Raw genomic sequence first — 15,421 nt, 5'->3', positions numbered from 1 at the left:
TTATTGTTATCCATTCTAAGTCATGTTCCTTTGAATTTAGTTTCCTGACTACTTCACTTTGAGTTATACTTGAAAGGGCTAAAAGGTTGTAGCTTTGATATATAGATTCATCTCTGCCTAGATTTTATTCACCTCAAAGTAGGTAAGTAAATTGGTTGCAACTTTACAAATCTAGAAAGTGATACAGCACACTATAGTGGATTTTCTTTAGATTTATACTTCTTTCCAAAGGTATCCAGTTATGCTAAATTTCATTCATTAAGAAGGTGATTTTAAACTCATTTTAAATTTTTTTTTTCAAATTTCATATCCTGATAAATTCTGTGTCCTTTGTATAATGATCACTCAGAATGTTGTGAATTTTCACTCTTGAGATTGTTAATCTTGTCAGTTATTAGGTACCAAAAATGCTTTGACAGTCCCTTTAAAAGAAGCCACATGTTTTATCTCTGAATAATAAGTGGAACTAATATATCCTTTGGATAATTATCAAGAACAAATATTCACTTTCAAAATGTAAAATAAATCTTTAATATCTATAATAAGTACATTTCCTCTTGCACATCTGTTGTCCTTCCTTTTGCGTGACTTCAGACTAACACCACTAAGTACCTCACTCTGGGAGCTAAGGGGTGTTGTGGACTGAAGCAAATGTGAACTAAATAGACTCCTGCTATTTTGTGATATTTTCTGTCACTTTTAGTAAACCCTTATAAAAAAAATTTGAGACTACTGCCAATCCCTATATATGGCTGAAGAAAAGTCTCACTCTTCTCCATTTTCAGAGGCCATCAAAAAACAAAGATCAAAACACCCCTTGGCTATCAAGATGGAGGGCTGTGACAAGGCTGCTAATCCAATTTTTTAAATGTTTGGTTACTGACAATCTACAAACATTTTTCTGATAACCAAACTCTTTTACTGTCACAAGTTTTTTCTGATGTGTTACATAATGTAAATGTGCCATCCTCTGCCCTGCTGCCAGGACCCAGTTAGAAGAGCTGGGTTCAAACATAAGGATTTAACAGCAACTGTAGTAACAAAGTAAAAATGTTTGGTTGTCAGTAAAAGACTTTGCAGTAAAAAAAAAAGTCTTGGTTTTGCAACCCTGTTTGACTGCAGCAATGGATTTATACCATGCTATTCTTCCCAAGGGACCTCCTATTCATTGCCATGCCCTAATGACCACTGACTATACCCTGCATCATGCCCAGCCCAGCTCAGCCCAAGGCCTTACTTCCACTGGCCCCCACTTCCCATAGGCAAATTAATGAATGGGCAAGCTGGGCATGAGCCTAGAGCCCCCTATCAATTTGGGACCCTGGCCCTGGGATTCTCATCAGCAGGGAAGTGAAAGCTGCAGTTTTAAACTCAGCACCCATTTTGGTATCAAGGTTTAAAACAGCGGCTTTCACCTTTGCTTCCCTGGGACCTGGAAGTAGGATCCCTCCAGTTATGGGGTGGAGTCAGGCTGGGAGAGCCATGCTGCACCTGGGGGAGGGGGGTGGGCCAAGTGGTGTCACATCTGGACGGGAGGGGGCTGAGCTGTGCTGGGAGACCCATGCCCCACTTGATGGGGGGGAGGGTTGGGGCCAGGCTTGGAGTGCTGTGCTGCACAGTACCTTTGTGAGCAGTAGCACCAGGAGGGTCTTGGGGGCTCTAGCCCCTCAAAATTCATCTTGGCCCCCCATAACCACCCATCCCAGTGCTGCTGCCCACCCACAGAGATATGGCACGGCACTCCTAGCCCAGCCCAGCCCGGCCCTCTGCATCTGCAAAGCTACACAAGGCAGCCAGTCAGCAGCTCCCTGCAGGTAAGTGTAACATGAGCCAGGCAGGGAGCGAGGCTGAGCCACAGGTGGCTCTCAGTGTAGGGATGGAGGGCTCCCTCCAAGTGATCAGGAGTGGGGGAAGGGAGAGGTGGGAGGTCCTGTGAGGGGAAAGTGTGTCTGTGTGTGCGTGGGTATGTGTCTGTCTGTGTGTTTTGTCTGTGTCCACATGCAGAGTGAGAGTAGAGTGTGCGCTCCTGCATGTGTGTCTGTACATTTGGCCATAGCAGGGGCAGGGAGCAAGGAGAAGAGGCAGGCGTGTGTCCCCAAGCCTGGTGGCCAGTGGGATCCACCCAGCCTCTCCCCACAGCACTAGAAGGGGAAGGGGGCCCGCCCCCTGCAGCCCAGCTCCCATAGGGGGGAGGAAGCCTCTAATTTTGTGCTTGCCCAGGGCCCCAAAACACATTAATCCACCTCTGTCACTTCCACTGTACCAGCGTGGACCTTCAAAGAATCTATCTGTGATCAGTGTTACAGGGAGCCAATGGGACTCAGCAGCAAGAAAAACGTGTGACTTAGTGAGAAGGGGTCTACAAAGCCTTGAGAAGAGCAACCTTAAGGGTGTTGCACACTTTCTTAGACACCAGGTGGCACTGCTGTGTTCTGTGCTTCATTGCTGTGTCCCACTGCACCCCGGCTGCTTCAATCAGCTCTGACTGCTTAGCATTTTTAGAGACAACCTAAGTTTTCTATGGATTTTATGGACAGGTATTTTTGCCCTGTGTTCTTTGTTTTTTGTTTGTTTGTTTTTACTGACCATCTAAGTTTATGAACAGTTAGCAACCCTAGCCTCTGAAGTGAGCACTGAGAGGAAAACAGAGGACTTGGTTTCTCTGATGCAGGGGATGTTGGAGAGAGATCTAGCTTTAAAGTTACAGTGGATAAGATGCAGGAATTTCCAGTGATTGTGTGGGCTTCCTTGAATGCCCTGGTGAAGAGGATTCAAGGAATGGAGGACAGTTTCTCCATGCAAAATCAGGCTGTGGAGATAGACAGGCTCTCACAGCAAGGAGCTGCAGGTTGTGAGAGAGAAAATGCTACATTTAAAAGGCAGATTCAGGAGATACAACAACTACATTGTTGGAGTGCCTGGGGGGTCTGGAAAACCTAATTCCACCAAGTTTGTGAAAAAAATCACCTACTTCTCAGTGCACCAAGTGCAATTAGCACATAGCAATAAACACTGGCACAGTTCATGCCAGAGTTTATTGCTCCCAGGCACAGCATTTACATGTGCGCCCGGTACTGCAGCACATTGAGCTGAGGTGGAGCAGTTCCAGCTGGCAGGGGTCAGGGAGGGAGCTGTTCTGCCCTGGCTCAACATGCTGCAGAGGGGCTGGCTGGGGCACGAAGGCAAGCAGGCAGCCCCCACACTATAGCACCCTTGTGCCCCAGGCATCCCCAGTGACTATCTACACATGAGTTTCAGCATACTAAATAGCTCTGCCATAGAATAGTATTTGTCCAGTGCATTTTAAAACTCTCCTCAGACACTGATTTGGAGAGAGAGGGCCCACAGCTTGTATAGGAGGAAGTCTGGTTTAGGAAAAAAACCTAGGGCATTCATAGCCAAGTTTCTGTAAATTATCACTGACAAGAGGGCACTCAAGGCTGCCAGAGAAGTAGGAAAGATGACATGGGGTGAGGCTGGCACTCCTATTATGCTGTTTCCTGACCTTCCCTGTTTTTGGTGTGCTTTATTCAATGTCTCTCCCTCCCCACCCCTTTTTTGCACTTGTTTTGTACCTATGACCCTCACTCCCATTCCTGTTCTGATTTCATTGTCCCAAGCAATCAATGATATGCCCTTAGTGGCCTCCATCACCCCTCTAATTGGTGGGCATTGTCCCATGTTACTGTATGGCATCTCCAAAGTCTTGATCTTCCTGTGAGGTGGCTGAAAAGAAGGCTCTGTTTACACCAGCAAAACTACATGGCATGCAAAAGCAGCTGAGATACTTCACGAGAGATCCTTCTGTTCTACATCGGATTCACAGAGTAGAAAACCGACACTTTTTTCTGATCCTAGGAAAACAAAAACCTTTCTTACATGGATACCATCTGGAGGAGACAAACTTATAGAATAATCTGAGCTGTAAAAAAAAAAAAAAAAAGGGGGGGGGGAGGGTTTGGGGATAGTTAAGAACTGTTTATTAGTGACTAGCATTCATATGATTTTTGTTAATGTCTTTGTCTTTATTGTCACTAAGTGGTAGATCACTTTGGGTTACACCTGCCCAAATCTTCCTGGCAGACATAATATGTCATAGAATAAATATTCTGCTAGCTAGTATTTCTTGTACTTTATTTTGTTTTTCTTTTGCCTTTTTTTCCTCTCCCCTTTTATGACCTTTCGAAGAGTGTGCTTGGGAATATATGTTTTTATGAGTTTTAAATATATGGGAGAATGTTGATATTATGAACTGTGGCAAGTATGCAGATAACTGTTGTATTTTTGATTTAAGGAAAATGGCAAATTGCTAGCTATATAAAAGTTGAACAGAAGATATAGTTACTGAGAATGGCCTGTCCTATTAAGTGTGTATCTTAGAATGTTAATTAAAAAGAAAAAATATTGTCTTTTCCCAAGAAAAGAGAGGGCTGGTCTGTTGGAGCTTAGCAATGTCTATCAGTAGAGGAGTCTCAAAATTAGAGCATGGTTGGGTGTGATTATCAGTCTTTAATAGTGTATATAAAACACAAAGTCACATGGAGCTTTTATTTTAGTACATAAAAAATTATACCCGCATTTCATTGAAATAGCTGATGGTCCAGGGGGTAGATTTGTTCTTGCAAATGTTAAAATTATGGATTCCAGTTTTACTTTTAGATGTTCCTAAGTCCCAATGCAGACAATCCCACATTTTATCTTTTAATTTTTTTTTGTTAAGCTCTATGATTTGGGGACATATTTTAGTTTCACCCCAAAATATACAAAGGAGTCTTTGGATCCTGTCATTGATAGGTCTCCTGCCCTCCTATCCATGAAATCTACTTCTGGGAAGTCATTAAAAGTTATATGATGGACCTGGGTTGCATAGATACTTGACAAACAGTGAATCCAAAAATGAAGGATTCCCTCCCCCCACCCCGCAATATCTCATTCAGTATATTCAAGAATTGACTGCTTTTTTATTTCTCAGAGCATAAATGATTCTATTTTCAGTGCCTCTATAGCTATTTTGGACCATGCTGATGTGGAGCGTCAGCTCTTCCTTGCAGAAAGACTGGCTGTAAATAATTACTGTCAATTCAACATCTCCCTGTTAAATGATTCTATATCTGAAGTATTCATTTGAGAGGAGTTCAAAAATTTGATTGAGATTAATCAACCTACTGATTCGTCCGCCTTGCTGTTACAGGAAACTGCTGAAGTCTTTTTATGAGGATGTATAATATTATATGCTTATGCAAAAAAAGGAGAAAAAATAGATATAGAAATAGATACTTAAATAATAATAAGTGATGATTATGTCATGAATCCTTTGCTAGATAAACTATGCATTTTTACCAATATGAGTTGAATAAATTACTGCCCCAGAAGGTGGAGTATAGATCATACCAAGATTATTGAGAATTGTGGGAGGGAGAGACATGCAATAATGTTACTAACATATAAACTAAAGAGTAAATCCAATCATAATAAACTATTAGCTATAAGAGACTCTCTGAGGAATATCCATATAACACAGAGACAAATCAGACAACAGTAGTCAATTGTCTTCCAGTTTGCATAGTGAGAATCAGTATGTTACTAGTGAAAAAACAGATATGCTCCTGTACTTTACATCCATACAATGAATTTCAGAGATGGAGAAGGAAACTTTAAGTGCTTTTATAATTAGATGAAATAATTTGGCCTTAAAAGGACATGAACAATAATATATCTCTGGGCCATGATGGATTTCCTGTGGAGTTTTTTAGAAAATGTAAAGATATACATATAGTAATTGAGGTAACAATACATAATAGCTGCTTGCAGATGTTAAAAAAACAAAATGCTTTATACTGGAAGAAGCAGCATGTTACTTCGACCCAGCTCTGCAGTGTCTGTATAGATCAGGTGCTTCAGTGAGTCTCTTTGCTGCTTTTATCTAAAGTTGAATCAATCATCTATTAGATAAAAGCACCAAAAAAGCCCCACTAAATCACCTGATTTATACAGAAATTGGGCAAGCCCAGTCCAGCTAACATGCTGCCTCTTCTGGGCATGCTGTGCTCAGTGGGGGAGCTCATAGAGTTTAAAGTAAAGTGCCATTTGCTTGGGGTTTTTTAACCTCCACAAGCAGCCATAGGTAGTAAAAACCAAAGTGTACTGGATGCAGAGAGGCCTTTGACAGTCAGAAATGTGTTTAGAACTACAGCACAGTGAGCCTAACTTCTGCTCCTGGAAACCTGGTAGAAACAAAAATTAAGAAAAAAAACCCAACCTCTTCAACACATGAATAAACATGATTTGCATGGGAAGAATCATAACAGCTTTGTTAAAATGAAATCATGCCTCACCAACCTACTACAGTTCTTCAATTGTGTCAATAAGCAGGTGGATCAGGACAATCCAGTTGACAGTTTATTTGGACTTCAAAAACCCCTTAACAAGGTCACCTTTAGAGGCTCTTCATTAAGTTAGGTAATCATGGGATTACAAGGAATGTCCGCTTGTGGATTAAAGTTGGTTCAGAGATAGAAAAGAAAGAGTGAGTATAAATGGTCATCTTTTAGGATGGAAAAAAATAAACAGTGGGGTCTCACAGAGATATGTGTTGGGACCAGTGGTCTTTAACATATTCATAAATGACCTGGAAAATAGGCTGAACAGCAAGGTGGCCACATTTTCCAATGCCACAAAATTATTCAAAGTGACAAAGACCAAGGCAGACTGTGGGGAATTACAGAAGGATCTGACATGATTGAAGGAACGGGCAACTAAATGGCAGATGCTATTCAAAGTAGAGAAGTGTAAAGTGATGCACCTGGGCAAAAATAACCTGAATTGTATTTACGCTATGATGGGCTGTACACTAGCTGTCAACACATAAGGAAGAGATCCAGTAGTCATTGTGGATAGTTCTCTAAAACAACCAGCTCAGTGGTCAGCAGCCATTAAAAAGGCAAACAAAATGTTAGGTATTATTAAGAAGGGAATTGTGAACAAAACTGAAGATACCATTGTGCCCCTTTTTAAATCCATGGTGTGTCCACACTGTGAATATATTGCCCAGTTCTGGTCACCTCATCTCGGAAAAATATAGAAGAACTAGAGAACGCATGGAGAAGGGCAACAAGGATGAATAGCAGGATGGAGGGACTTCCATATGAGGAGAGATTAAGAGGGTAGTCCTATTCAGTTTAGAGAAGACATGCTTGAGGGGGGACATGATAAGGGTTTACAGGGAAAATGAATAGGGATTTATTATTTACTCTGCCTTGCAATATAAAAACTAGGGGCCACAAAATGAAACTAGTAAGTTGTAAGTTTAAAATGAACAAAAGGAAATTATTTTTACACTGCATATAATTAAAGTGTGGAACTCATTGCTACCAGGTGTTGTGGAGCTGACAGTTTAACTAGATTATAAAAGAGAGTGGACAAATGTTGGAGAAAAGGGACATCAGTAGCTATTGAGCATGGGAGTTGGGGATACAGCCTCTGAATTAGAACTGCATAGACCTTAAATGCTGGAGACTGCAAGTGAGAGAGGAACAGTGGAGGAAAAATTAAACCCGGGTCAGACCCAGTTCACTCTCCCTTTCAGCATTCACTCTCTGCTGCTGTAGGACACAGAATGCTGGGCGAAATGGACCCATGGTCTGACCTAGTAAATGGCAATTCTTATGTTCCTATGTGCCAGCAAGGTCACTCCAAGGTCATCCATTTGTGGCTATCCTTCAAATCTTGATTTCTGAAAAACTTGGGAGCGGCTTCTTAGGAGGACCCTGAAATGGCCTCACCATCACATTTCCAGGTTTGGAGTGGGCTAGAAAGAGTAGGTGAGCTGGGTGTGCATGAGGCACCTTGCCTTCATGGTATAGGCATATCAACTACCCTTCTGATCTCACCTCCAAAGATCACTAATTATGCAGAGTAGATGGCTCAGAAACAGCCCCAAGCTACTTGGATAGTTCTGATTACACTTTCTTCTCCCCTTCCCTCATGGTTCTCCAGTGTTTACAAGACACAGAAGAAGAATAGTCCTGGATGTACACTAACGTCTGCTATGAGCCATCTTCTCTGCCTAAATGCTGACTTTTGCTGTAGCCACTGGCTACAAGGAGCAGGGTTTATTTTGTCAGCATCGGATATTATAAACAGGTACCATGAAACAGCTTTATTCATGTTCTTTAATGCTAAAGGAAGCTTGCTCCTTTTCTCTTCCTGTAGACTTCCACCATAAGCATCAACATTTAGAAGTAGAGAGTAAATTTGTCTTGAAAAACTGTTTCTTTTGATATATACAAGGGTATTTATCCAGCAAACAGTTTCCCCTGTATTTTAACCTATTTAAGAATTTTCAGTACTTAGGTCTCTGGAGATGAAGGATTAGGGCATTAATATATTGTCGCCCTAAACCACTTCTATCTGTTAACCAATATTGTATCTTGCATTGCAGTACTTTCTTTTCTGTCCAAGTACCATTTAAAAAACACCAGTTAGTAACAACAGTTGCCTTTAGCCAAATAAATCAACATTTTGTGCAGTTTTAGCAGTAATACAAATTGAGAATGTTTTACCTTTAACACTTTGAAATAAATTAAACTTTAAATTAAGTAAATTAACCTCTTTGCAATGTAGGCTTCTGGCTATACCTGTTCCTAATGTGATTCTATAATTTAGTTCTGAAAATTGTGTAAAATATTGTAACCTTTAGAATGATGCATCTATTCTGTTGCTCAAATTGGGCGCATCCAGATGAGTGCACACATGTGTGTGGGGAGGCTGCACCCTGTGAGAGCCAGGGGACCCATCCCTCCTTAGCAATGCCCCCCCCCCGCAAGGTCTCCCATGCCCACAGTCCACCTGCAGTCACTCCACACCCACCCACACACCCATGCACCTTCCCCCCACACCCCTTCCCACCCCCTTCCTGCAAACCCCGCATCACCTTATCATACACCCATCATGTGCAAAGAAAAACAAAAGCACACATCAATACATAGATATTTAGAATTTATTTTAACATGATGATAGAGACTCTGGTAGGCTTCCAAATTGCTTTAACATTGTAAATATATCAATAAGGCATTGCCCAACTGATTGATTCTTCTCTCTCTCTTGCTCTGTGTGTGTGTGTATATGTAGAGTGGTGTTTTGTTCTAATTGTGGAAGAACAAGGATTTTGGGGTGTTTTTAAAAATGTACTTGGGATGCTGTTGCAGCAGTCCAACTGGCACAAGGGGTAGTGTCCCCAGATACCAATTGGCTGAGCCCCAGAAGCTCCTGTCTATTTGTTACCCAAATGCTGTGGCCCAAGGCCCACCCAACTAATTAGTGGCCCCTGCGGTGTGAGGCCAATGAATGAATAACATGAGTAATTCCTTGGGACAACTAAAGCAAAAACAAGATAGGAGTCAAGTAGGGGTCAAAGGTTCAAAACTTGAAAGTAATTTCTCCAGAAGGGGACAACAAGCAGGGCCCCCTGAGCCACACCCACCAGTTGTCAAAGGCATCTGAGGAGCTAATGGATGCCGCCCACTGGTGCTCCATCCAAAATCATGCATGGATGAGTGACAGGAAAGTGGCTCCACAGTCTTCGGGCACCTCTCTGGCCAAAGCCTCTTTCTTAGTCAAGTATAGGGCCCACTTGGCCATGGCCAGGAGGACATTGACCAGGAGGTCCTGGGACTTGGTGGAGCTGCAGATGGGGTGACCAAAAACAAAGATGTAGGGGGTGAAATTCAACCAGAAACTCAGGAGGAGGTACTAGAAGTGGAGGGGCTGCAGCCTGGTGCAATCAGAAGGGGCAGGAGACCAGGGTGTCTGTGAAACTCACCACATACATGCCCATGGCAACAGCTCCATGAAGGAGTCACCAGCTGAGGCCCCCAGTTCCTCATGGGATGAGGCTGAAGTACAGACTCAGCCACTGGGCTGCCCCAGCCACATCCTCACCAAGCAGATCCTGCCAGTTGATCCCCAGAAGCTCCTGAGAGCAAGTAGCCCTGACCTGCTTGCTAGGGCAGGTTTTTATATTGCTGGGGCCAGCACAGGTGCTGGCCCTAGGCTCTAGCTCCCCCTGGCTGCAAACCTGGGAGGAGCCAGGCAGGGTTATTTTGCCCTAAGTGATACAATTTGCCTCACACCAAAGTGCATATCCGGGTACGTGCGCTGAGGCAAAATGCCCTGGCTCAAATTTGCACTGCTTCTATTTGAGCTGCTGTAAGTACACGTGCCTGCATGTGTGGACGTGCCTTTATTGTATGGATGTCATTGGGAGATGAAATATGTTTAAATAAACACAAATAGAAGTGCTCAAAAAGCAAGATTCATAGATTCATAGATTGTAGAGTCGGAAGGGATCACAATGGATCATCATGTCCAACCCCCTGCCACGTCAGGAAAGAGGACCGAGGTCAGATGACCCCCGCCAGGTGACTATCTAGCCTCTTCTTGAAGACCTCCAAGCTAGGTGATAGCACCACCTCTCTTAGAAGCCCATTCCAGATCCTGGCCACCCTTACTGTGAAAAGTTTCTTCCTAATATCTAACCTAAATCCATTCTCAACTAGTTTACACCCATTATTCCTAGTCACTCCCTGGGGTGCCCTAGTAAACAGCACGTCCCCTATTCCCCATTGACCTCCCCTAATAAATTTATAGGCAGCCAGAAGATCTCCCCTCAGCCATCTCTTGTGAAGGCTGAAGAGATTCAGCTCTCTCAACGTTCCCCCGTAGGGTGTATCACGAAGGCCACTAATCATGTGAGTGGACCTCCTCTAGACCCTCTCCAGATTCTCTGCATCCCTCTTGAAGTGTGGCACCCAAAACTGGACACAGTACTCCAACTGCGGCCTGACGAGCGCTGCATAGAGGGGGAGCATCACGTCCTTTGATCTATTAGTCATGCACCTGCTAATGCACGACAAGGTGTGTTTGGCCTTGTTGATGGCCTCGTTACACTGCCGGCTCATGTTCATCTTGTAGTCAATTATGACTCCAAGATCCCTCTCTGACTCTGAGCTGCTGAGAAGGACACTCCCCAACCTATAGGTGTGCTGGAGGTTCCTCCTTCCCAGGTGGAGTACCTTACATTTATCTTTATTAAATTGCATCCTATTTCTCTCTGCCCATTGATCCAACCTGTCCAGGTCAGCCTGAATCTGCTCCCTGCCCTCCAGTGTACTAACTTTGCCCCATAACTTGGTATCATCAGCGAACTTGGAGAGGGTGCTCTCCATGCCCTCATCCAAATTGCTGATGAAGATATTAAATAATATCGGTTGGAGGACCAAACCCTGCAGGACCCCACTACCCACCTTCCTCCAGGCCGAGAAGGAACCAGCCACCACCACTCTCTGGGTGAGGTCCCTAAGCCAGTTGGCCACCTACCTGACCATGTAGGCATCTGCTCCACCATCTGCTAGCTTCCCAATGAGGATAGGGTGTGAAACTGTGTCAAAGGCCTTCCTAAAGTCCAGGAAGATGACATCAGCCTCAGCTCCCACATCCAGGCAGTGTGTGACATGGTCATAGAAGGCTACAAGGATGTCAGGCAGGATATAACTGTGACAAACCCGTGCTGGTTTCCCCTCAGCATCATTTCCCTTGCTGGGCCTCCACACATGTGTTCTTTGATTATTTTCTCTAGCAGTTTCCCAGGAATAGAGGTAAGACTGACTGGTCTAAAGTTACCCGGGTCATCCCTTCCCCCTTTCTGAAAAATGGGCACCACATTGGCCCTTCTCCAGTCCTCAGGGACCTGGCCAGAGCACCACGAGTGCTCAAACAGCTGTGCCAGGGGCTCAGCTATGACACCGGACAATTCTTTCAGCAGCCGTGGATGGAGGTCATCCGGGCCTGATGACTTGTACCCATCCAGCTCCTCCAGGAGCTCCTTAACTATTTCAGAACTAACCGTAGGTGGATTGGTGCCATGTGGACATCCATCAATGATCAAGGTTGGGGAATTGGCTTGGTCGGTACATAGAAATACTGAAATGAAGAACTCATTGAAGAGCTCTGCTTTTTTCCCCGCGTCAACCACCAACTGTCCTGCAGGGGCCCTATGTTGCTCTGAGCTTTCCTTTTGCCTGCTATATACCTGAAAAAGGACTTTTTATTGTCCTTGATTGTTGAAGCCAGCCTGAGCTCAAGCCCCGCCTTGGCCCGTCTAACTGATTCCCTGCAATAGCACGCCAGGGAGATATATTCCTCCTTGGTGCCTGCTCCCTGCTTCCATTGCCTATACATCTCTTTCTTTGCCCCCAGACTCTCCTGGAGTTCCCTGTTCAGCCAAGGGGGCTTTTTTTCCCCCTTACTTCCCTTGCTATGTAATGGGATAGACTTCTTTTGAGCCCCAAGGATCACTCCCTTGAGATACCTCCAACCCTCCTGGACTCCAATTTGCTCTATGTTCTTGAGTTGTATCCCCTTACTAACTAGCCTTCTAAGCTTGCTAAAGTTGGCTCTTCTGAAGTCCAACACCTTAGCCCCACTAGTTACTTTACCCACCCTTCGCTGGATAGTGAACTCAACCAAGTGATAGTCACTATCTCCCAGGCTACCATGAATGTGCATGTTCCCCACGAGATCATCCCCTGTTGCTAAGACCAGGTCAAGCAAAGCGCTACCCCTGGTGGGACTAGATGCCACCTGGGTTAGGTGGAGGTCCTGCACACAGTGTAAGAACCTTCATGAGCGGCTTGTTTTGGCTGTCTGCTCCTCCCAGCAGATATCTGGGTAGTTTAGATCTCCCATGACCACCACCTCCCTCGCCTGTGTGGCGTCTGCTAGCTTCCTGGAGAATACATCGTCTAGCTCTTGATCCTGATGAGGAGGCCTATAGTAGACCCCTACAACCAAGTCCTTTTCCCCTGGTTCCCCCTGGATCCTGACCTACAATGCCTTGGTGTTCCCCTCCTCCACCCCCTGACTTAATGGTGGAAGATGTATACTGCTCCTTAACATAGAGTGCTACCCGCCCACCTTTTTTTCCCCACTCTGTCACGCCTATACAACCTATACCCCTCAATGCCTACTGCCCAGTCATGTGTAGAATCCCACCATGTTTTGGTTAGTTCAAGTAGGTCATACTGGGTGCTAGCAAGCAAGAGTGTGAGCTCCTCTTGCTTGTTCCCCATACTCCTGGCATTTGTATAAAGACATTTTAGCCCCCCAAAAGGGGGCTCTTGGTGCCCCTGTGCCTTGATGGCATGTGTTCCCTTTATTACTTACCTGGTGTGGTCTGGTGCCTTGTTTATGGCTTACCAACCCCTTAATACTTACCTGGTCCAATCTGGTGTCTTGTTTGTGGTTTATCGACCCTGGGCTCTCTTTGACTACTGATTCTCTGACCCCTGTCGAGCCTAGTTTAAAGTTCTTCGGAGGAGATCAGCCAACCTCCGGGTGATACATCACATTAAAATATATTATTTAATCTTAGAAGATTAAATAATCTAATATTAGGATCCTAGACAATTTTCCAAATCATATATTAGTAGTGTAAGATGAATGGATATATGTATTTCATCAAATTCTTTCTCTTTCATTTTCAGTTGTCTAAAAAGAAGTCTTTTTCTTCAAAGCACTGAGCGTCTTTGTTTTTATTGCACAGAGTTTAACCCCATCTTCAGAAGAGGAGGAAAGAACTTTCAGGCACATGGCTATTGATTTTATATATATATATATATATATATATATATATTATAAAATGGGTAAAAAAAATAAATTTGACATTAGATGATTGAAATAAACAAAAAGTAGATATCAGTACATTCTAAACAAAAGTTTTTATTTTTGTAATGATGAACAATATCAGAATTTTATTAATCTTAAATATATATACAGTTAGAAATATAAATTATTATATATCTATATATCCTTGTGATACAGGGCTCAGGTAGAAGTGCATCTCCCCACTGTAATTGAGAATGCTTTGCAGGAAGTGTTCTGAGTTACAATAATGTCCTGGAATAAACAGAAGTTCCCTGTTGGTTCCAGGGGAGAGAAAAATCTAGCTACTTGCTGTGAGCCTGCAGCTAGTTTCCCCTGACAATGGCCCCTCCTCTCTCCCAGCCTGTCCCTGTTTCTGAATGGGAGGAGGGAAAGGGAGCAGAGTGAGCTCATTCTAGGGGTTCTCCACCCAGCTCTGGAGGGGCTGAAAAACAACCAGAATGAACCCCCTCCACTCTCTTTTCTCCCCTCCCATTCTGAAAACAGCTTGAAGTTCACATTCAGTGCAGACAGAAGTTACAGAAGATGCTGTGATTTGCAATGTCTTAATCTGACCCCTCATATAATGATGACTCAGATTTTCACCCTATCAGCCATTTTTGAAGGTGCAGCCATGCACTTGTATTTGTTCTCCACTATATACTGCTTTATGTAGCCAGATTGGGTTCAAATTGTCACTTCTGTCTGTGCCCTCAGAGAAGAGAATAGCATCCATTTGCATAGCATTTTTTTACCATGTCAGATTCTGCAGTTTTCTTTTCATTTAGCCATAAATATTAGTTTAATTTTTCCTAATTTGTAAGCAGACTTTTCACTTTAATGACATTTGATATTTGACCTAACTCTTCAAATGATTTTTAAAGAAAAGCTTCAGTGGAAAAATATTGTGAAAATATGCATCTTTGTAACAAAATTATTAATTATTAGAGATTGGTTAACTGGTTAAAATGGAATAAGACTCTTACTGGCCATTCACTTAGAACTCAAATTGAACTTTTTTGACAAGTATGTCATCTTTTAAGGAAAATATCTAGGAGCCAAACCTCCAGCAACCAATATGTCTTTTGTTTAGAAGCTAGCCCTTCTCTAGAAACAATCATGGTTCTTTGCTCTTGGTCTCTGCGGAGGTGTGGAACCATTTCTCAGAGACAAAACTGGATAGGCTTCTGTTGTTTATTATTCTGCAGCAAAAGCCAATGACTCCTATCTGCTGGCATGCTGCACTTAAAAATGTAAACAGGAATCCTAGAGGGGAGAGCAGGGTGCCTATAGGTGGTCTTTGTTCCTAACATATACAGATAGCATATGTAAAGAGAACTAAATAAAGACAAAATAGCTTATTACTTGTGACTATTAATTTAGAACTTATTGAAAATGCATGGATGAATTCACAGCAAACTTTAGGTTTTTGCTGAAAAATCAATGTTTTGCTAGAAATTAAAATGGTTTTATTTATTGGTTGATTGCATTTTTCTCAGTTTTTCAATAAAAATGAAAACTTAATGGAAGACAGAATTACTTATTTAAAATGTTTTGTCAAAACCTGACTATTCCTGAACCATGGTTTTAATGGAAATCTTTCAGTCAAACCCAGTAGTGCTTCATATAAGTTTCAGAGTTTATAAATGCATAAAAATACTCTAGACCCAACATTTTCAGACATATTCATGTATTCTGTTGCACTGGGGTATGGGTACTAATA

General features: G+C 43.0%; 1 protein-coding gene across 1 annotated transcript in view; it reads left to right on the top strand.

The window, feature by feature from the left end:
* SGCZ (sarcoglycan zeta) overlaps nucleotides 1–15,421 on the top strand; it is a 779,950-nt gene that overhangs the window by 708,370 nt on the left and 56,159 nt on the right. The window lies entirely within an intron of this gene.

The sequence above is a fragment of the Alligator mississippiensis genome, chromosome 2, assembly GCF_030867095.1.
Source record: "Alligator mississippiensis isolate rAllMis1 chromosome 2, rAllMis1, whole genome shotgun sequence".
Taxonomy (NCBI): Eukaryota; Metazoa; Chordata; order Crocodylia; family Alligatoridae; genus Alligator; species Alligator mississippiensis.
This window is presented reverse-complemented; position numbering and strand designations above follow the sequence as displayed.